Genomic DNA, 23,799 nt, shown 5'->3' with positions numbered 1-23,799 from the left:
TCTGCACTGGTTTTTGAGTTGTATTAGGGCACCTTTTGGCAGGTATCCCAGACTTTTATTTCTGCAGATTAAGGGACTGAGCAGCCATAAGAGGCTGCTAGCTAATTGGCAAACATATTTCTCATATAGATACCTCACCTATCCCCAAGCATCATACTAGATCTCAATGTTCTTTGCAACTCTAGTTCCCGTGTGCATTGGTAGGTGGTGTTGTGCAGCTCCTCAATGGATTTGTCACCCCCCCCCCACATATACTGTCATGCCCCTGTATATGCACCACCTCCATGCACTGACGTCAGTTCCTTTCATTCCATATCAGTGGATGCAAATCCTGAGCTTTAAATCCTGTCATACCAGACAGATTTGTTTCCTTCAGAAAATTCTACAGTTTGCAGCAGGTCACCCTCTAAAACAACAGGATTCAAACTGTCTTGTGCCTGTAATCAATAAATGTTGGCTACTTACACTCACGACTGTCTTTGGCCTCCGCACCAAAAACGACTCAGTTGTTTGAGTGTTGTGCCAAAGTGAGTATGAAGGGCGTTTAGGATCGAGAGGTTAAACTTCTAGTCGCTGAACTCAGGACGTCAAAGAAGCTGTCTTGGTTGAAGACACAAGCATGGTCACTCTCTCGCACCATTTGGCCTTTCCCGGGACCGTTCACTGCCTAAGTCAAGGGGCTCAGGTACGTCTAAAACCCATGACTGGTTTTTTTAAAATCCAAGTACGGGTCCACTGTGCCCCACTATTACAGTCCATCCTTTCACCCAACGTTTTACATACATTCTAAGTGCTGAGCCCCTACGTAGTATTGCTTGTGCTACATTACATGCCGCTTCCCCATCATTGTACTTGTACTCAGTGGTATACTCAATGTTGAGTCATGACAACCGCCTCCCAAGTTCATTTTACCAAGCGGCAGGTGCTGAAATGCACATTATCAGCTTCAAAATAATTGCTTTAGGTTGCACAACCTGCATATCCTGTCCCTCTGCCGTAGTTAACCCACGGAGGCCCCTAGCAGAGGAAAACAAACTATGTAGCTTTTCAGCCCATTCTGGTCAGTCTTTTTCCATGTGCTCATCCAATCTAACCTCCTGCATGCGCCTTTCCCCTGCTAATGCCCATTCAGGCGTATCTCTAGGCAACACCAGTAGCCTGGGACCTGTTGCAGACTTCCATCTAATAGGACCCTTCTTTTGACCAATATTAACCCTAATAGTGCAAGTCTATATTGCATCCTTGTGGATCTCAAAACTCCTTTCGATTTGGTCTCCCGCTGCAAGCTATGGGAGACACTGAGGCAGATGGGGATCCCATATTCTGTACTTGATATCCTAATTCGCCTGCACACGACACACATGTCCAGTAGGGATAGAGCCAGCAAGGTGACCTTACAGACCACATCAGTGTTGAGAGGGGTGCGGCAGGGGTGCGTGTTAGCCCCCACCCTCTTCTTCTTGTATCTATACGATGTGGTGGCTCTGATGGAACCGTACAGGAATGACGACCCAATAACTGCAGGCTGCAAAATACTGTTAATGATTTTTGAGGATGACACCCTGCTGGTCTCTTAGACATGGGCAGGTCTACAGCCCTTGATGGATAGCTTTGCAACCTTTTGTTTACATCGGGGTCTGGAAATAAATCGGGGAAAAACAAAATTCATGTGCATAAACCCCTCAAAACTTTCAGGGGTTCCATCAAACTTGATGGACCTATCTTGGAGAGGGTTCAAGAGTCTGACTACTTGTGCATCAGGTTGACTTCTAACATGTCCTGAACACCTCCGATTAGGAAGCATACCCTAAACCTATCTCATTACACATCGGGCATGAAAAAGCTGATCTGATGGAGACCTCTAGCCGCAGATTCCTTAACTTAGAATATCCCCAGGCGTCAGACTGGATCCGGAAAAAGTTTTGCAACAGCACCTCTGCGTGCCGGGGGACGGCGCCACACGGCCCCGCCCTGACGTAGTCCACGTTCGTGACGTCAGCGGGGTCATATAAGTCCCTCCCGGTGCACTGACGTCAGTTTCCTTCTTTTCCGCGTGCAACGCGGATCCGGAGTGAGCAGTTCCTCTGGCCTGTTTTCAGGCCCTTTTTCGACGCTTAGCGTCTGGAACAGTGTGCGATGCCCTAGGGCTTTAAATCTTGTCATTCCTGTTCGGGGCAAATGTCCGTGACGGACCCACATCTTATCTGCATGTGGTGTCTGTGCGAGCACCACGACTCCACGGACTTTGACGCCTGCCAACACCTCAAGCCGAAGTACCAGCGGGAGCGCTGAATGAAGCTCCTTTCTGCACGGCTGTCCCGGTCGGAGTCCTCTCGTCCCACTGCCTCAACGCATTTCTGTCCTCAATCGCCCTCTGGGGCCCGGGGCCGTTGTTAGCCACTTCTCGGTAAGTTGCGGCACTTGTCGCCGAGGCCCTCAACCTCACCTTCATCTGTTGTCAGGGGCACTGGCTCTCGGAACAATCTGAACGTGCGCTCCCGACAGTCGTCCCCCCTCTATCCAACCTATCCGGGTGCGAGGGCGACTTGGGCCCAAATGGAGGCTTATGCCACGGCCTTGCAGACCTCCCTTGGGTCCTCTCTAGTCCCTGAGGTGTCCTCTGCCTCCGCTAGCTGTGGGGTCCCCGGCGGACTCGCCGGTGGGTTCGACCCCGGCGTCAAGTGAGCCTTTGCCCTCCAGGGATCTCGGATATGTGGTATCGTCAGGCCGCGGCCCGGCTGGGACCCCCTCTACAATCCATATGGAGTCGTCAGGGTGTGGCCTGGCTGGGTCCCCCTGTACGACCCATGGCACCCCTGCCACGTCGCATAGTCCCGTGGGGCTCCCTGTGGCGTCGCAGGAGGTTGCTGGGGCTCAGAGCTTCACCTTGTGCACGCCTCGGCCTTTTGGGCAGGCGGCCGCCTTTCCGGAGCCAGGGTCGGTGCCGTTCCGACGCCGTAGACTCGCCTCCCCGACTCTACCTCCGCTTCTTTCTCTGGAGTCGGAACCTGTTCAGGTTGAGGCGGCGCCGGAGGTTTGCCTCCTCAGCTCCGCTTCTTCCTTCGGAGTTGGAGCCGGTTCTGGTTGAGGCTCAGTCGCAGATGTGGTGCCGGAGGCTTGCATCCCCGGCGCCTTCTCCTTCTTCTGAAGGGGAGCTTATTGTGGATACGGAGCCGACTCGACGCCGGATGGAGTAAAGTAGGCACCGGACAAAGCTCAGTCGGCGCCGACTAAAGTAGTTTCGGCGCCGCATCAACACCAGGTTGTTCTTCTCCAGAAGCGTCCGTAGACAATTTGGTGTCTGCCTCACGCCCGGCGACGCCGGATGTATTCTTGCCGGTGCCTCCCTTAGAATATGTGGATCCGGCAGGATCCCCACCTCCTCAAGAGCACCCGCACACGGCAAGCTCCTCGCCTCCTCAAGTGCCTCATCAGGACCCCCATTCATCAGTGGAGCTCCCCTCAGTTGGACATTGGTCGCATCCTCACTGTCTTGGGAGGGTTAGCTTACAGCCCTCACCTACTGATGAACTACTTTCCCCTCCTCGGAGGGCTACAGAGGCTAGTGCAGCGTTTCTCGGAGTGGTCTCTTTGGCCACTTGGATTTTGAACATGCAACCCCCTTCGGCGCCCTTGTCTGTGGACCCTTTACTTGATGTCCTTCACCGCTTCTACCCTTTGAAGCTTCTCTATATGATGCCCTTTTGGGTACCTGGGTTCGGCCAGCTTCCTGTGACCCAGTGGCTCGTTCCGTCTTACACCTCCACCGGCCTGCTCCACATGATCCGGTCTGCTTATTTGTGTATCCCGACGTGCAAGGGCTTGTGTTGCAAACTGCCTTCCCTTCCTTGCCTCGGCTATTGCTTCCTCTCTCCCAGGCGTCCAGATGGCTTGAGTCATGGGGTCGGAACATCTTTGCCTCCACTAGTGCTGCACTACGGTCACTAAATACAGTATGAGTCCTGTCTCGGGCTACCTCTGCCCTGTGGGACTCTGCAGTCTTTGTTCTCCACCAGCGCTGAAGGCGCTCGTGTTGACCTACTTGATCTTCTCCAGGATGGCCGTGACCTTGCTGAGTTTACAATCCGCTCCGCCTTGGATACTGCTGATACCTTTGGACGGGCTGTGGCTGGTTCAGTCGCCCTGCGGCGCCATGCTTGGATACGGGATAGCGTCTTATCGGAAAATATACGGGAGAGTCTTGTTGATTTACCCTTTGATGGGGATTTATTGTTTGATGCACACGCCGACTCGGCTAGTCATCGCTCCTTGCGGGCTTCCCCCCCGCCCCCCGCCCCCCCCCCCGTTGTGTTTTAGGCTGATAGTAAGCCTCAGGTCTTCCTTTTGCATGGTCGGAGGTGATTACCCTTTCATTTCTCATCCTTTGGATCTATTATGCATTTTAGACTGGCAGTTAACCTGCTGTGGCAGTGTTCTACAGATTGTTCCTCTGACTGTGGCTCGCCCTTATAAACATGTTCCCTGTTGTTAGGGGGTACATACTCCATGTGGGGTACTTGTTTGCTATTATATAGCTCTGTTATGTCAACTGGGCTATGAGTTCCTTTGGCCTCTAGGTGTCTTCTGGTGCTCTTCTGCTGTTGTACGGTGCTCAATGTTGTGCCTTGGCGTCATCTTTACGTCTTTGCGGTACCAGGTGTGTTCCTCTACAATGATGTTGGAAAGTCATGGCTAGTTTACCTGTTATATATATATTTATATCAGTTCCATGGGTACTCTCCTTCCTACTCTCTTCGAGGCTGCAAGGTCTAGCCCGAAGTCTCCAAGTTTCAGGGACTTTTCCGGTGATGCATGCGGCATTACCAATAAGGCCCCTTTTTGCGTTCCGCTTGCGGGGGTGGTTCCCCGGTTTTACGCTGCTCCCTTCTTCGTATTCCGTTACTGAGCGATTCTTTCTTCTTGACAAGGGTTACTTTCCTTCCAGTCGGAGGGTGTGGTTTGAAATTCTGCGATTATTCCTCCGTTTCCACGCCTTAGTACTTTGGTGCCTTTGCTGCACCTTCCTTCGGCTGTGCTATATTGTATCAGCTGGGCATGTAGGATGGCTCTTCTGAGGTCAGTCGTCCTAGTTCTCCACCTTGCATGACTGTATTTCATGTGTTGATTCTCACCTTTGTCTTACCGCGGCCTGGTCGAGCAGCCTTATGCTTTTTAACTACGCCACCTTATGGTCTCTGTAGCTGTTTGCTCTGCGCAAGTTTCTGTGGTGGCCAGCATCAGCGGGCTTAAGATTGTTACTGTTGGCCCCTGTTCCCCCTTTTGGGCTGGATGTGCACTTGGCGTGTTTCTTGTCTCCGCCTGCAATTCAAAACATTATGCTAATTTTATCTCTTGACCTTTGGTTCTTGGCTGTAGCCTCTCTGGCTTGTCTTCCATGGGCTAGCCTGGTAGGCTCTGGTTGCATCTCTTCATGTTTCTTCTCAACCTTTGGTCGGTGTTCACACAGTGCGCCATTACGCTGAGAGTGGTCCTTCTTCCTCTTTCTTTTGTGCTAGTATATGTCTGGTGCTGTTTCTACCGCTCATGCTTAAACAGGTATGGTGTAGCACCATTATGGCATTTTTGGGATGTCTTGCATCCCGTTATCTTTTGCTCTTTCAAGCTATTTGGGTTGCTGTCTGGATGTTCCGCCACAGCCTTTCCCATTGTCCGTCAGTCTGGTGCCGGCTCAAGTACTTGGTGCTTTCTGTTGTCCTGTCGCAGACCCACCTCCCCTTTGGGGTATGGCTGTGGTATCTATTCTAAGTTAAGAAATCTGCGGCTAGATGTCTCTATCAGATGTACGAGTTACTTACCTTCGGTAGCGATGTATCTGGTAGAGACGTTGTCTATCCGCAGATTCCTTAAAGCCCACCCAGCGTCCACGTTCTGCGAGGTCCTTGCCAAGTGGGGTTCTCTGCTGGTCCCCCTTTTTTCAGTTTTGACATTGGTTTTTACTCTCATGGGTGCTCACATTGTTGCGTCCCTTTGAGGTTTGCCATGATACAGCTGACTCCCTCTCGGGGGTTTCTGTTACCATAATAGTCGACTCCCTCTCAAGGGTTTCTTGTCTGTAAAATGATGTCTTTTTGATTGACCTTCACCATTAGAATATCTTCATTTTCTTATTTTCTCCTGCTGCATTCCCGCCATCTCTATTGGCTCAGGGTTCTGGTCTCCTCTACAGTAGTCTTCTTTGGGGATCTGTTCACCTCTGTTTCAGAAATCCATTACTGTAGGGGCAGTGCCAGACTTTCATACCTTCCTGCAGTGGACTGTTGTTCTCTCTGTGCTCCGTTCTTGCTGGACGGCACAGTTCTACATGGTACTGACAGTCTATTTTTATCTGTTGTTTTGCATGGTATTAACAGTCTATTTCTGTCTGTTGAGAAATTCTTCCCTTGTTGCACTTGGGAAGGGTCTTCACTTAGCTTGCTAGGTTCTGTCTCACAGCTTTTTCACTTATTTGTAGGCAGTGTCTAATTCTGTCTTTTTTACGATGGTGTCTTGCACCATCCTCCTTATTTATTCACGGATTTTCATCCATCGCACACTGTTCCCATACTTTCACAGTATTTTTATTGGTGGCTCCGCGTTGTCACGGAAAAGCTTCTCCGAAGAAAACTGATGTTAGCGCGCTGGGAGGGACTTCTATGACCCCGCTGACGTCATGTACATGGATGATGTAAGGGCGGGATCGTGTAGCGCCGTCCCCCGGCGCGCAGAGGTGCTGCTGCAAAATGTTTTCGGGATCCAGTGTGACGCCTGGGGATATTCTAAGTTAAGGAATCTGCGGCTAGACAACGTCTCTACCAGATACATCGTTACCGAAGGTAAGTAACTCGTACTTCAGTTCATCCAAAACGAGACCGATATCCCTGGCTGTTAACATCTACCAGACGAAGACAGTAATGAGTGCCTTCATGCTGGGCTCACTGCACTGGCAACTGCCGAAAACAACTTTTTAAGATCTTTAGTGAAGCTACCCCGGGGCACTCCTACCTTGCCTCTTTTGTAGGACATGGGGATCAATTCAATTATGAGGAAAGCCAAGTTGCGTCCTATTTTATTTTGGTGGAGACTGAGGAGCTCTCTAGCACTAGAAAACTATTTTTGTGCACTCAAGGAAGTTGTTGAACTGGATAAGGGCAGGAAGATTATGTGTGTGGCAAATCTACAGGCTTCCCCGACGTCTTTGGGACTTGGGGAGCCATTTGGTCTGTGAAACACAACAACCACTCTTACCCTGATCCCTTCTGAAGAAAATCTAGTGGGCACATATATAGGCTGAGGAAGTAAGGAGACCAAGTCCAGGCTTCATTACCTCAGACTTTAAGGATATCAAAAATTCCAGTGAGTTTGAGGATTTTTTAGATTATAAAATGGCCCCCTTAGCTAGGCAACTCTACATTAAGTTTTGTTAAAGGTGGAAAAATTCCATTGATTTAAGTCCTGCATGCAAATTTGTCTCCAAGCAGATGAAACACGCTCATACTTCCTCATTTTTTCATTCTGGGTCATGATGCACCCAGAAAGTGCTGGTTAGCCCCATTCTGCAGGCAGATTGGAATCAGAGAATGTGATTAGTCATTAGACGGTGTGTAGAGACTACAGAGCTAATTGTGTGCGCCATGACAAATGTTTTGTACTGTAGCCAGTGCACACCGTGTCTCCAATTTAGCTGGCCCCTTTATCTTGCATAATATCCTCGCCCTAAATTCTTATGCGATGTTTACGGGTGCAATCTCATTTATTGTATTAAACCAAAGACATGGGGTAGTTTTCGATTGCATCTGGACTATTGACCATAGCTTATTTAAGTATTTGCGGACCACCATGTACTAAATGAATTATTTTATGGATTTTGTACCTGCTTTCCCAATATTACTTAGATTTTTTTTTTACAAAGATAATCTTTTAATTGTATGACTAAACTGCTGCCATGAACTTAGTGCATATGCAATTTGTAATTTTAACAACTTATACGTATGAAACACCTTGTAATAGACTAATAACATGAGGTTGTAATATGTATTTATGAAATAGTATGCTAGATTGTACCTTGAACTCCTTGTAAATGTAGTTTATATTTTGTTTTGTATCAATATATATACATATATATATATATATATATATATATATATATAGATATATAGATATATAGATATAGATATATAGATATAGATATAGATAGATATATGAAGCCCCTGATCAATGAGTAGTTTTATTATGTATTTATGAATTAGTATGCAAATAGCCCTGAGTAACCAAGTGAATAGGGTGTTTTAAGCTTAGAAAAATCTTTACTCTGTTTGTGGTCCTGCCTTAGTCCCGGATGATATGGTTTCGCTATTTATATATATGTAGCGCAGATTGAGATCTAGCCCATACCTTACCACGAGACATGGCGGGCCATATAGGTTTTTGTCTGAGCATTGTTTGTGTGTTTCCTTTTCTGTGAAAGCTATGTAATTAGAGTATCATTGCATGAAATACTAACTATAAGTCGAGGGCCACAAAGGGAATTTATTTTGTGCTGACATGAGCCATGTATTACGTTTTATATTTATCGTCTTTTTTTTAATTTTTATTATTAAACATTTATAGTATATGGCCAAAATAAAGTATATTCGTATTGCATCCTTCCAGCTTTAGGAATTACCCTGAGCAAGTAGGGGTTTACAGTAACCTCTAATCAACATGAGATGTCTGCTTCACACATAGGACAATTTCTCTCCAGTACTGTGCGAGCGAAGCCCAGCTCCAAACCATTGGTATAAACCGAGCCCTCTCCTCTCTGCCTTCCGGACTCCCATCTGAGCAGGCCGTATAACATTTAACATAAACTTGTAGGTGTTGGAGTAATTTCTGAAGACCCACAGGACGCCAGTGGTCTAGACACCTCCCCAGATTGGTTTGTCCTCACCTAATCCAGCTATACCAACAGCCGACTCTGCCTCATTTTCAACAGTGATCAGGAGAGCAGAGGAAGTCCTAGACCTCATTTTGCCAGCTCCAGAGGTAAAAACTACTGTGCTTACTGAAGTCTTCAAACCAGGCACCTCCTCTGCTCTTCAATGAGGCATTGACAGATGTGCTGGTAGACATCCTGCCAAAGCCAGCATCTTGTCCCCTAGTCAGTAGGCAAGTGGCAAAGCGGCATAGACCTGCTCCTGGATACCCAGACTTAGTTCTTCAACATACCACCCGGGAGACATTAGTAGTGCAGGCATACACTAGTGGACTATACCCAAGTGCCTTCAGAACAATTCCCAGGATAGGTCAAAGCGTATTGAACCATTTGCAAAATTCTTGTTTCTCCAGTATTGGATCTTTCATAGATTCACATGCTTGTATCATCCCCGTCGTCGTAGTGGGAGTCCCACGGAGTGTGTGCATGTGTGTGTGTGTGTGTATATATATATATATATATATATATATATATATATATATATATATATATATATATATATATATATATATATATATATATATATAATATTACATATTACAAAATTACCATAGGCTACCATGCAATGAAGTCAGTGCCATCGCCTATCCGCCTTCTTTTGTAAAAAGAACCAAAACCAATCAACAGCCAATCAGGCGACAGCACCCTCTAAAACAATCCCAAGAGAGGCTAGGTTCCTTAGATTTTCTACCGCGCGTCGTGTGAAAGGGAGTCTCCCTAAGCTCTGCTCAGTTTTTCTCTGTGTCTTCAAATTTCTTGACAATATCTCTTCAAACATGTCTGAATCTTCTAAGAAAGGTCTCTTCAGGTAGTGTGGAAAAAAGAGGCTGCATTCAGACGACCCACATAAGGACAGCATCTACTTCCTTTACCCTCAACACAAGGTAAAAGATTGTAAAATGTGCATAACCTTTTCTACTAAGACCCTCAAAGATAGAGGGGGTAGACTTCTTATTTGGCTTCAAAAAATGAAGGCAAAATCTGATGTTCTCTCTGAGGATGAGGAGAGCTCAACCTCATTGACATCTAGAGAAACACCTAAGAGGAGAGCAAGATCTCTTGATTCTCCTAAGGTTTCAAAAAAGGCGTCATCAAAGAAATCTCGCCATGAGGAAGAAAGTACCTCACAAAAAGGAAAGTATACATTTTCTTCTGAGGAGAAAAGCCTTAAAGACGAGGACAAATATTCTTATTCCATGAAAATATCTGTCTCTAAGAAGCTTTTACCGATAACGGCGTTAGTTTCAAGTCTTCGTCGTCGAGAAAATCATCTTCAAAGCAAGTTTCTCAGTCATCGACAAAGAAATCTCCATCGCCGACGACGGTTTCAACGGCGATCTCGTCGACTATGCTTCAAGTGACGAGTGCTGTACTGCCGACGATTTGATAGTCAATGACAACATCGACGATGACAACTGCAACCTTTTCGTCGGCGTCCTCGTCGACTGAAGTCTCGTCGACGATGGTCATCCCGTCGACAACAGTGGTTCCGTCGACGGCTAAATCTACGGCCGCGACGACGACAATACCGACGACGGTTGTATCTGGTCCAATCATGTCCTCGTCGACGATGCAGACACCTTTGCCATTGACAGTCGTTCTTCTCTACGCCTGGCCGTAAGCGACCATCTTCTCTTCAGCTTACACCATTATATCCATCGACGTTCTCGTTGACAAGACAAATTTTGCAGAACCCGGAAATTGTTTCTCCTTTACCTCCAACATTGCTGGAGGAATCTGATGATGATGAAGGAATGTTTGCACTAGCAGATAGTCCTTCACAGATACATGTGAAGTATCAGGAAGATGATGATGTGGACTATGGTGAATACTATCAATGAGAATATCCTCCTCCTCCTCCTCCTCAAGCACAAATGCAATACATGGAGCCAGTCTTCTAACCTATCGTTCACATGCCTGTTGCAATGATTCAAGATCTGCAGGATTTGTTACGAGACTATCGTACGCGTTTTCCTTTGGCTCCTGTTCCTCCACCTCCACAGCCACCACTGGCTGCTGCTTCTCAATCTCCACCGCCAGTCAGTACACCACCTCATATTTTTGTGCCGGTATCTGTACCATCCCAGAGAGGAGATATTAGTGTACCACAGCTGCATCCAGATGCTTCTGATGAGGGTGAGATTGAAGATACGCCTCCTCAGAAGGACGCTCAAATAGGAGACGAGTGGGATGACTGTCATATCTACACCAGCTTCTCCATCTCCTCAAATGGGAGAATCTCCGCCACAGGACATCGGCGGCTTTCATGCTTTAATTGAGAGAGCAGCAGCACGCTTCCAACTATCTCTTTCAGTAAAGCAAACAGATTGCTTTCTTTATGATTTTAAGGACACAGCTAGGAAGTCGATTAGCTCTATCCCTATCGTTGATCACATATGGGAGGCAGGAGTGAAAGTGATAAACACCAGCCATTGTTGTTCCGGTTTTGCCTAGAATTGACAAAAAATACAAGGCTCCTGACTATGCGCCAGCGTGCCTTATAAGTCATCCTAAACCAGATTTTGTAATCTCACAGGCTGCTCAGCGGAGATCGAGGAATCCTCTAACGCCGGTTACTGCTCCACCTGACAAGGAAGGGAGGCGTTTAGATAATATTGGAAAGAGATTTACGACCACATCAGGGGCAACTGTTAGCGCTGCAAGCGCTATTGCGATTCTAGCCAGGTTTGATCTGCAGATGTGGTCAGATATTGCCCCATTTTTGGAACTAATTCCAGAGGACAACAAGATGGATGCAAGGAAAATCCTGCGTGAAGGAGAAAGGTTGGGTTCCGAGATCATAGACGCATCTATGGATATTGCGTCTTTAGGTTTCCGCCAGCTGGCTGGAGCGGCTGTTTTGAGATGCCAGGGTTGGCTAAAGTCAACTATGCTCCGCCCTGAAGTACAAGGAAACATTTTGGATATGCCTTTTGATGGCAAGTCACTCTTCGGCAAGCATATAAACATATAAACAGATACGGACACTGCTAGGGCCCTAGGAGCGCTACAATACAGGAAAACCCCATTTCGTGGAGCGCGGGGCAGAGGAAATTATTCCTTTCGAGGAGGTTATTAAAAGTACCTCAATCATACACCTCCTTCAGACCGACTTATCTGGAACTGCGGGCAATTTCTCTAGTCCTTCAATCATTCCTCCCAAGGATAAAAGCATCCTCAGTCCTCATACGCACGGACAACACTACCTGCATGCATTACCTCAACAAGCAGGGAGGGACGAGATCCACGATTCTATCTTGGGAAGCTCAGAAGATATGGGAATGGGCATTACAGCACCAGATAACCATCAAAGAGGAGCATCTCCCAGGAATAGAGAACAACCTAGCAGACACATTGAGCAGGTTAACTCTATCGAACCACAAATGGGAACTGAACCAAACGATTCTCAACCGCATATTTCAAAAATGGGGATCACCCAACCTGGATCTATTTGCATCTCGGGAGAACCAGAAATGCCAGTTCTATGCCATCAGGAATCCTCAGCCAGGATCATGGGGGAATGCGTTTTCGATCAGATGGTCAGGGATCTTTGCGTACGCTTTTCCCCCATATCCTCTAATCTCCAGAGTGTTGATGAAAATTAAGAGGGAACCGTGCCAACTCATCCTGATTGCCCCACGTTGGCCACGTCAACACTGGTTCACAGAGCTTCTCCTGCTATTGCAGTCCAGTCCTTATCGCCTTCCTCCATCAACCACATTGTTGACTATGAACAAGGGACAGATCCTGCATCCTCATCCAGCTTGGCTGCAATTGCATGCCTGGAACCTGAGCACAATGAGTACAAAGATTTAGACTTTCCTCAAGATTGTAAATTTATTTTGTCAATGGCAAGAGCTGAATCGACGTCAAAAATGTATAGACAGAAATGGAAAGGTTTCTGCTCTTGGTGACATAGCAATAGTATTCACCCTTTTTGCTCTACCCCAGAAAAAATCCTGCCTCACCTTTTATCCCTGGAAAGGTCAGGTCTTGCTTTTGCTTCAATAAGAGTACATTATTGCAGCGACGAACATCGGATACCTCTTCTTTTTGCTCTGCTGGCATCATCAAGCAGTTTATGAAAGGCCTCTTCAGAACTTTTCCTCCTATCAGGCCTCGTCCTCCTGAATGGCGCCTGAATATAGTTTAGTCACAATTAATGAAGCTGCCTTTTGAGCCAATTCACAAATCAGAGCTCAAATATCTCTCATGGAAAGTAGCTTTGCTTCTCGCGCTCACATCAGCTAGAAGGGTGAGTGAAATCCAGGCCTTCACCATCAAGGAATCTTTCTTACGTTTCACAGAGGATCTTGTAATGTTGCGAACAAATCTTAAATTTATTCCAAAGGTGCCATCACAGTTTCACCTCAATGAGCCAGTAATTCTACGCACCTTTTTCCTACATCCTTCATCTCCAGTGGAGAAGTATCTTCACTCTTTAGATGTAAAGAGGTGCCTTAAATTCTATTTGCAAAGAACTAAGAATCTACGCAGAACAGATCAACTCCTAGGATCTGCTGTTACAAAAAGGACTGTCGCACGTTGGATTGCTTGTACTATTCAGCTAAGTCATGTGAAAGCGGGTAAACCCCTTAACACCAAGACCAAGGCGCATTCCACAAGAGCAGTATCTTCTGCTGCTGTTCTATTTGCTGGAGTCCCTCGAGACAAGATTTGCTGTGCCGCTACCTGAAAGAATGCTCATACCTTCATGCGGCACTACTGCCTGGATATAGCATCTTACAGCGAAGCAGCTGTGGGACAGGCAGTCCTGCGCCATCTGTTTCAATAAGGTAGGCACCTATACGTAGAGGTATTTTTTGTTTATATATATATATATAATGTTATACAGCATTTTTTTTTTATTCTTCTCAATTTGTGTTTAATATTCTTTCATTATGAATGTTCCTATATTAACATGTTTCTTATAGCCCACCATCCTCTATGGTATAAAAGGTGATGTACAATGATATAAACATACATGTTTAGGAAACTTCTAGCTACTCTGATGCAAGCATGTGAATCTTTGAAAGATCCAATACTGGAGAAGAAAATGAGTTTCTTACCTGTAACCTCGGTTCTCCGGTATTAGTATCTTTCACAGATTCACATGCGACCCACCCTTCTCCCCGAAGAGGTTTACTTTATTCTCTAAGGTTTATACTTGCACACTTTTGCTGGAAAATCTGAGAAAACTAGCCTCTCTTGGGATTGTTCTTGATTGGCTGTCGATTGGTTTTGGTTCTCTTTACAAAAGAAGGTGGATACGCTATGGCACTGACTGTTCATTGCATGGTAGACGCTATGGCACGCACTGTTCATTGCATGGTAGCCTATGGTAATTTTGTACTGCTTATGTATATATATATATATACCGTGGGACTCCCACGACGACGACGGGGATGATACAAGCATGTGAATTCATGAAAGATACCAATACTGGAGAACTGTAGTTACAGGTAAGTAACTCATTTTCTTTTGTCCTATGGCCTTACTCTGAGATCTATGAATGCATCTTGTCTCGGTATTGCACATGCACTGTAGAGCCAGCTGTCTCGTATGACGTCTGAGGAAGATAGCTCCAGCGAAGAGCTAGACCAACCCGTCGATACGGAGGCCGAGAGACTAAGTCGTCGTAAGGCTTAGGTCGAAGGATCGCCTGCGGGCCTTACCCGAGATCAATCACACGGTTCTTCGGCCCCGCCTCAAGGCCCGGCCTCGAACATTTCACAGGAGCCATTATTATCGAAGACGACTGGATTCCCTTCAGTGAAACCGAAACCGTCCGTCGCACCGGTTACATCGAAACCGAAAGTGAAACAGGTTGCGATCTGATCGAAGGCCTCGAAGCCCTCCACTCCTTAGACGCCGGCACAGGTCCTCGGCACCGAACGCGCCAAAAGAGATTTCGGTGCCGAGCTCACCGCGACGGGTCCGGGCGCCGAGCCAAAGAAGAAGGCCCTCGGTCCCCACAAGGCGCCTCGGCCTATGGCACCGAAGATTACGGCCCAACCCACCAAGATAAAGGTGGCCGACCGGTCGGCGTCGAAGACGGCGGCGCCTGACAAATCTTCGACTCCGACGAGCGTCTATACCTCCCTTCGGATCGACGTCCCAAAGACTGGAAATAAGTCGGATGCCGCTTCGACGCCTACCTCCAAGGTGCCGATCGGTTCCAAGGCGCCATCTGCGTTCACCTTGCAACAGGTCTCAGCATCATTGCAACGCATCAGAGACCGGGCAACCCTCCACTGTACGTCGGGTCCTGAAATGCACAAGGCCGCAAACTCACACTCTGCGCCGGCGCACAACACATTTGGATTGCCGCCACCCACGGCACCGAAAATGTTCGAAATTCGGACACGTGTCCGCCAAACACAGTCCCTATCCACTGGACAAACCGATATCGAGCCTTCACAGGCACACTTTATCGACGCCGACACTGGTAGGTTGATGCTCCGCAAGCGGAAAATCACGCCAGAGAAGGGTTTGGACTCATACAAAATTCCTCTGAAACTCAAATTGCCGGCAGGTTCCGAACCAGTGCTTCATGAACACTTTCAACCCTTCCATCAGGATCCGCCGTCCTTTTCTCCTACGCATTCAGAGGCAGACGCAGGAGAGGACTACATAGGGGATGATACCACCTACCCTGGGGATATCGATCCTGATGATCACTTGCAAGACCCAGATCAGGCATGGGATGACCCCACCGACCAGGGTAACGCACCAGATACTCCTGACACGCAGCTTTACAATATCAAGACATCTCCCATAGAGGACACTGCTGCCTTTAATGCCCTCATAGAACGGGCTGCTGCCAATCATGGAGTGGAACTCCATTCTGACACTGTAGAAGTCGACTTCTTAGTGGACACTTTCGCCTCCTCTGAGAAAACCGTCAAAACTCTGCCAATGTTGAAGGGAGTTCTAAAACCTGCAAAAGACCTTTTTAAAGAAACAACCAGGGCACGGGTGCTGAACCCCAGAATCGAAAAGAAATACAAGCCTGCACCCGGAGACCCTATGTACATTAGGGGTCAGTTACCTTTAGACTCCCTGGTTGTTGCTAATGCTCGCAAACGAGCCCATTCACAAACAACGGGTGATGCTCCTCCCCCCGACAAGGAGTCCAAAGTGCTGGAGACATCAGGCAAAAAGATAGCAGCGCAAGCGGCAAACATCTGGCGCATTGCCAACACACAGGCACTCCTGGCCCGTTATGATAGGTCCCACTACGACACACTAGAATCGCTGCTACAACATTTGCCAGATGAATACAAAGAGGCAGCGGAGCTCCTTATCAGAGAGGGACAACTACTTACCAATGCGTCCATCAAATGCGCACTGGATGCAGCCGACACTGCAGCAAGGGCGATCAACACAAGCGTCATGTTGAGGAGGCAAGCATGGTTGAGAATCTCAGGCTTCAAGCCTGAGATTCAGAACAATATCTTAAATCAACCGGTCAACCCAGACTATTTATTTGGCCCTGAAGTTGACACTACCCTCGAAAAAATTAAGAAAGACACAAACTGCAGTCGCAGTCGCAGCAGTTTCGTAGTGGCTCCTTTCGTCGCCCCGGGAATAGAGGAGCAGCTAGAGGTCAGGGGTCCCAGCAGCAGTACAATAAAGGGGGCGCACAAACTAACTATGATAAAACCACCAGAGGTGGATATCGGGGATCCAGCACCAAAGGCCGAGGACGTGGGTACGGCAACACCAGGTCCTCCCCCAAAAACAAACCGTGACGCCTTCTCCCTGCCCCCCGACCACATAACACCTGTCGGGGGGGAGACTCCAGCAGTTCCTGTCAGTCTGGAAAACCATCACCACAGACAGGTAGGTCCAGGGACATTATCCAGTACGGTTACTGTCTAGAATTAACGTCCACTCCACCCAACATACCGCCAAAGCACCGTCCTATGTCCGTAGAGCACTTGTCATTATTGCAGCAGGAGGTACTAAGTATGCTGCAAAAAGGTGCAATAGAAGTCGTGCCCGTCAACCAACAGGGGACAGGGGTGTACTCTCTGTACTTCTTAATCCCAAAAAAAGACGGTTCTCTCAGACCTATACTAGACCTGAGACCCCTCAACCACTACATTCTATCAGAGCATTTCCATATGCTCACCCTACAGCAGGTTCTACCGCTACTCAGTCAGGGAGACTTCCTAGCCACACTGGACTTGAAAGATGCGTATTTCCACATACCCATACACGCATCGCACAGAAAATATCTCAGGTTCACTATTCAGGGGCATCACTATCAGTTCAAAGTTCTCCCCTTCGGAGTAACGACGGCACCCAGGGTCTTTACCAAGTGCCTAGCAACAGTGGCTGCACATCTACGGAGACAGCACATTCACGTCTTCCCTTACCTGGACGACTGGCTTGTTCAGGCAAAGTCTGCCCAGCAATGTGCCAGCCACATGTCCCTCACCATTCACCTTCTTCACAGTCTGGGATTCTCACTAAATTACCCAAAATCACATCTACAACCCGCACACGTACGACAGTACCTGGGCGCGACCATAAACACTCTGACAGCCACAGCTCAGCCAAATTTAGTGAGGATCAACAGCATGCAACTGCTGATCACAAAGTTCAAACCATAACACTCCCTTCCAGCGCGAGTGTTCATACAGTTGATAGGCATGATGGCCTCCTGCATTTTCATAGTCCCGCACGCGAGACTACATATGCACCCGCTTCAGGAGTGCTTAGCACGTCAATGGAATCAGGCTCACGGACAATTAAAAGACCTAGTGTTGGTGAGCGGTCGGGCATACAACTCTCTGCATTGGTGGAATCCACAAAACCTTTGCAAGGGCCGACCGTTCCAAGAGCCTGTTCCGCAAATAATACTGACAGCGGACGCCTCTCTCCAGGGATGGGGAGCTCATGTACTCAATTACACAGTGCAGGGACTATGGACGACACAGCAAAAGAAGATGCACATCAACATTCTGGAACTGATGGCAATCTTCCTAGCCATGAAGGCATTCAAAGTACACTTGTGCAACAAAGTCGTGTTGATCCGGACGGACAACATGACTGCCATGTACTACATACAGAAGCAGGGAGGAACACACTCTCCACAGTTGTCTCATCTGGCTCAGAGCATGTGGAAGTGGGCCATTCAGAGGAACATATTCCTCATGGCGGAACACCTCCCGGGCAAGGACAACCAGATGGCGGATCTGCTCAGCAGACACAGCCACCAGATGCACGAGTGGGAGCTACATCAGTCAGTACTCCATCCGTACTTCCAACAGTGGGGTCATCCAGAGATAGACCTATTCGCCACAAACGAAAACGCAAAATGCCAAAGCTTTGCCGCCAGGTTCCCACATCCGCAGTCACAGGGCAATGTGATATGGATGAACTGGTCCGGCAGATTTGCGTACGCTTTTCCCCCAGCGCCATTAATACCGCAAGTGGCACGCAAACTGCGGCAACACTCACTGACACTCATCCGAGTTGCTCCCACATGGGCACGCCAACCATGGTACACCACCTTTCTAGAACTTTCCGTGGTGCCGCATCAAAGGCTGCGGATCAAACCCGCACTTTTAACGCAGAACCATGGCGAAATTCAGCACCCAGATCCGCAACAGCTGAACCTGGCAATCTGGCTCCTGAAGTCCTAGAGTTTGGCTACCTAAACCTGCCACCTGAATGTATGGATATCATCAAGGATGCCAGAAGACCCACAACCAGAGCTTGCTATGCGGCTAAATGGAAGAGGTTTGTCATTTACTGCAGCAACAATGACATTAACCCGCTGGACGCATCCCTTCAAAACATCATCTGTTACCTCTTACACTTACACCGATGCAATCTGGCATACAACTCCATACGTATACATTTAACCGCGATAGCAGCCTATCTTCAAAACAGGCTGCACCTCTCTTTATTCAGAGTGCCTGCCATCAAAGCCTTCTTAGAGGGACTCAAACGAGTAATTCCCCCAAGACACTCACCGGCACCAGTGTGGAACCTCAATGTGGTCCTCACCAGATTAATGGGTCCACCTTTTGAACCTCTCCATTCATGTGAGATTCAATTCCTCACCTGGAAAGTAGCTTTCTTAGTGGCAATCACTTCGTTAAGAAGAGTTAGTGAACTTCAGGCACTAACCATTCAAGAGCCATTCATACAGGTTCACGCACACAGAGTTGTACTACGTACCAACCCCAAATTCATGCCTAAAGTGATACCGCAGTTCCACATGAATCAGACTATTGAACTGCCTGTTTTCTTTCCAAGTCCACAAAATGTCGCAGAGAGAATGCTCCATACACTAGATGTAAAGAGGGCCCTCATGTACTATATAGACAGAACAAAGGATTTTAGGAAAACAAAACAACTTTTCGTTGCCTTTTCTCCACAACACAAGGGCAACGCCATTTCCAAAGCAGGGATAGCCAGATGGATCGTTAAATGTATTCAAATTTGCTATCAAAAAGCTAAACGCACATTAACGATTCCTCCACGAGCCCACTCAACACGAAAGTTAGGGGCGTCCATGGCTTTCCTAGGAAACATTCCTTTACAGGAAATATGTAGAGCAGCCACATGGTCCACTATACATACATTTACCAAACACTACTGTGTAGATGTGCACTCAAAACAGCAGGCAGCTGTAGGACAGGCTGTTCTCAAAACTCTTTTTCAGACTGCTGCAGCTGGCACGGGCAGCCGCCGCTAATGGGGGGACTGCTATATAATCTATGCACAGATATGAATTCAGCAGCCCACATGCCTCGAACTGAATATGCTACTTACCAGTATGCATCTGTTCTTGGCATGTAGGGCTGCTGACATTCATATCGCCCACCCTCCTCCCCGGCGCCTGTAGCGGCTGCAGCACTCAGAATTACTGTATAGCAAGGTCATCACTTACTGTATCTACTCCATCACTGCCACAATGGCGAAAAACAATCTAAGGATGGAGAGGATGCCCATGCGCACTGTAGTCCAGGGGACGAGCCACCTATCTCGTGATACTTCGAAGACTCTTCCAGGACAACAATGTGCAATCATCCGGACCCAACACTAGGCGGCGATCTATGCACAGATATGAATGTCAGCAGCCCTACATGCCAAGAACAGATGCATACTGGTAAGTAGCATATTCAACTTGTCTGATTGGTATTCGGCTAATGAAGACCCCAGTCACTGGGGTTCCTCCCTAAATTTGACTTGGTAAGCACTTGTGTACCTCCACAACTTGCTGCTGGTGAACCCCTGTAAGTCCCTAGTATATGGTACCAAGGTACCCAGGGCATAGATACACCAGGGGTCTCCCATGGGCTGCAGCATGTATTATGCCACCCATGAGAGACCGCTCAAACTGTGACTACTGACCTGCCATTGCTGCCTGTGTATGCTGGTGCTAGCACCACTTACAACAGATATAGGTTTTCTAATATCTGAGGTCACAACACTTAAAACCTATGTTACCCCTAAGGCCGGCCTTTCAATTCTGAAGGCAGGGTGATGGGAATTAAGTGTGAGGGTGCCCCTTACTCCAAGACTGTTAACGATGTTGGAGGTATCATTCCATGCACGGGGGGCTCCTCCGGGAAACCCCCAGTACTCTGGGTAACAGCCTTCCAGGGTCTGCCAGCAAACTAGTGCTGATGCTGACCCCACATAAGATTCTGCCCTCTTCCTGCTTCTGAGCTCCGCTCAAGCAGGGAAAGGTAGAACAATAGGTTTCCTGTCACAGCGAGGTGTGACCACTTCCCAGACATGACTTAGTGTATTGTGCTGGAGTGGGAGCGCTTGCCAGCTCCACCAGACTACTTTGAAAGGCACATTTGATGCCCCCTTTCATACTCCATTTGGAACTTGTTCTGGGAGCCCTTGGCTCCGGTGCGAAAATGACATGGGAGTTTACTCCAGTATTGGAGCTTTCATAGATTCACATGCCTGAATCATTCCCCGTTGTTAGTAGTATAGCAACTGAAAAAAAGGCCTAGGCCCATTTTCCTTTGCAACCCATTACCTTCGTTATGTAAAAAAGGACTAAACTTGTCTCTGAACCAATCGGAGCCTCTCACCCTCTAGAACACTCCTGAGAGAATCTTCTGCCCCTCAGATTTTCTACCACACGTTGTGCTAGGGAGTCTCCTTTGAGCTCTGCTCAAATTCTACAGTTGGTACTAGATTGAGGAGATTTTTCAACTGATTTTTCTTCATCATCTTCTGAAGAATGGCTGATAAGGAGAGGAAGGGTTTGGTTAGAGCCTGTGCCACCTGTTCTAAGAAGAGGTTATATACTGACGACCCTCATAAAGATTGTATATACTTGTAGGAGAGTAGGGTCTGCTTCCTATGGTCACCCCCACTTTTTGCTTTTGCTTCACTGGTTTTCGACGTAGATGTGGCTGTGGGCCTGCTAATCAGACCCACAGCCCAGCTGTTCTCTCTCTAAATTCATACTATGTACTTTAGGTACATAACCCAATTGGTAAGGATCACCCTATAGGGCCCTGTACAGTGTACCTTAGGTACCCAGGGCATGGGTGTACCCTAGGCCTACCAGGGGCTGCAGCATGTATTATGCCACCCCTGGCTGGCCTCCCATCATGACACAACTGGCTGATCACTCAGCTGGGGCAAGGTCGTGTAATCACCCCTTGCTTAGGTATAGTATTCCTATACCTGCCTTATATATAGACACATGGGTAGCCTTTCAGTCACTCCTATGGCAGGCCTTAACAATCCTGAAGGCAGAGTGCTGGGTAACATGTGAGATGGTGCTCTAGCATGAGCTGAGCCTGTCTGCAGCTTTCGGAACCAGGTCCTTATAGCTGTTCTATGATATCTCCTACCATATACTCTTAAAGTGCCTTATAATCCTCGTGGTTATGGTAACTATGGTTTGGCTTTATCAAGACATGTCGTGTAAGGTGTCTAACACTTTGGAATACTACCTCCACCCCATTTCTGGCGATGAGGATCGTATTCCCCCCTTCTAGAGGGAGAAGACATGTTGAAGACCTACTACCCGGTTAAAGTTAACCAGAGCCCCAGCATCACATAATGGATGCTGCTGCCACAGACACAAGTCTGACCTCCTGCTGCTGGGAGTCCTTCCAGCGAGGGAGGCTTGGACAATAGGTTTCCTGCCTTGGGAGGTGCTAGCACCACCCTAGACAGGGCTTAGTGTATTGGGGCAGGGAGGGATGAATGAAACGAGACACTGCCTAGGGCACACAAGGTGTCCCATGCATAGTCCGGTTCAAACCGGTGCTGGGGCACTCCAGCCCCAGTCCTGGTGCGAAACTGGACAAAGGGAAGGGGGTGTAACCACCCCCCTCCCTGGTCCCACCCATAGGAGGGACCTAGCAGGTAACCCAGCCCCCCAGATTAGTATAAGAGTGTGAGCTGAGTCCCTAGGACTTTGGATTATCCTGAACTGAAACTAGACACGAAACTCTGGACCTTCGACATCCGACGACAAGAAGACTGAAGAATCTCCCTTGTGGCCAAGGAGTGGCCACCCTGTGCAAAGAGGCACCAACAAGCGACCTGCTGTTTGCTTTGCCCAAGTTCTACGAGGAACCGACTGCAGAGCGCAACCAGCGCCTTGACCTCCAGACTTCTCTGACCCTGATCCACATCCACAGCCAAGCTTGAGATCCGTGGAGGCGACGAGAGACGTGGGACCGGCTACCTGGGAAAATTGGCGAGTAGCTTCCAGCGCAGCTTCTGAGGCATCCTCGAAGTTGTGCTCTGGGGATTGAGAAGCCCCAACCCCGAGCACCATCTGCACTGAAGGTCAGCCCTCCACACTCCACGAGTTCTGCGTGGGGCCCTTCTGCATTTTCCTGCTCGACGCGTCTGTCCGGTTGCTTGCCCGTTGGCTAGTAGCCTCAGTGATGATGAACCCTTATCTTTTCACCGCTGGTTTGGCTCCTCCAGACTGGCCCTTGCTTCCCTGTGAAAGAGAAGCACCTCAGACCTTCCTGGTCTGCACCTGAAGCGAATTTCCATTTCCGCGTGGGTTGCCCTTGCCAAGGCTTGTTGACTCCAATCGGGCCGTCGACTCCGCCAGCAGCAAGATCCTTCGTGGGACAGCTCATACCCTGGTTCTGGTCGTCCTCGACACCTCCTGGTCCACGCAGCTGCAGTGACAAGCTTCAAGACATCACCTGTGTTCTGCACGACATCGCCTGGTTCCTTCCTGGTTCCACACGGTCACTGGCTAGTGACCCAGACTTTGTCCCCTCTGCTTGCAGGTGTTGTTCCTTCAAGATCCATCCTTGGATCCACCGGACATCTTCCTCCTGGCCGCCTGCCAGCATCTGTTCTTCAGATATAGGATCCAGCGACGACACCCGACACATCTTCACACCTATGCACCCGTCTCCTGTGGGTGAGGTAACGCGAGTACTCCGGTGCTCCAGTGGATATTGACTATCCAAGTGTCTAAGTCTTTAGTTGCTTCCTCCTAGTTTCTTCGGAAGTGTCCTTATTCTTCCTATTTCTGATTGCTACATTCCCATTGACTTTAATGTAACCCGCGTGTGTGTTTCCACACTGCACATGCTTCCCGTGGGCCTCCCACTTCCTAACTATTGGTAGGGTAGGGTAGCCCCAGCGATGCCCTAGGCCTACTCCCTGTTCGTCACGTGGTACTTATACCACTTTCTTAGTATATGGTTTGCGTGGCCCCTGGGCCTAACTGTATTGTTCCTGTGTAACTTAACGTATGCTACTTAGGAGATTGTTGTGCTTAGACGTCTGAACTCATAAAGAGTGCTGAGGGTATATGCTAGAATAAATACATTCTAATTTTATATATATCT

The 23,799-nt window shown here is 48.1% G+C and overlaps 1 protein-coding gene across 1 annotated transcript in view; it reads left to right on the top strand.

Annotated features, from left to right (window-relative positions):
- SLC4A11 (solute carrier family 4 member 11) overlaps positions 1–23,799 on the top strand; it is a 1,034,103-nt gene that overhangs the window by 909,171 nt on the left and 101,133 nt on the right. The gene's annotated exons all lie outside the window — the stretch shown is intronic.

The sequence above is a fragment of the Triturus cristatus genome, chromosome 2_2 (genome assembly GCF_964204655.1).
Source record: "Triturus cristatus chromosome 2_2, aTriCri1.1, whole genome shotgun sequence".
Lineage (NCBI taxonomy): Eukaryota > Metazoa > Chordata > Amphibia > Caudata > Salamandridae > Triturus > Triturus cristatus.
This window is presented reverse-complemented; position numbering and strand designations above follow the sequence as displayed.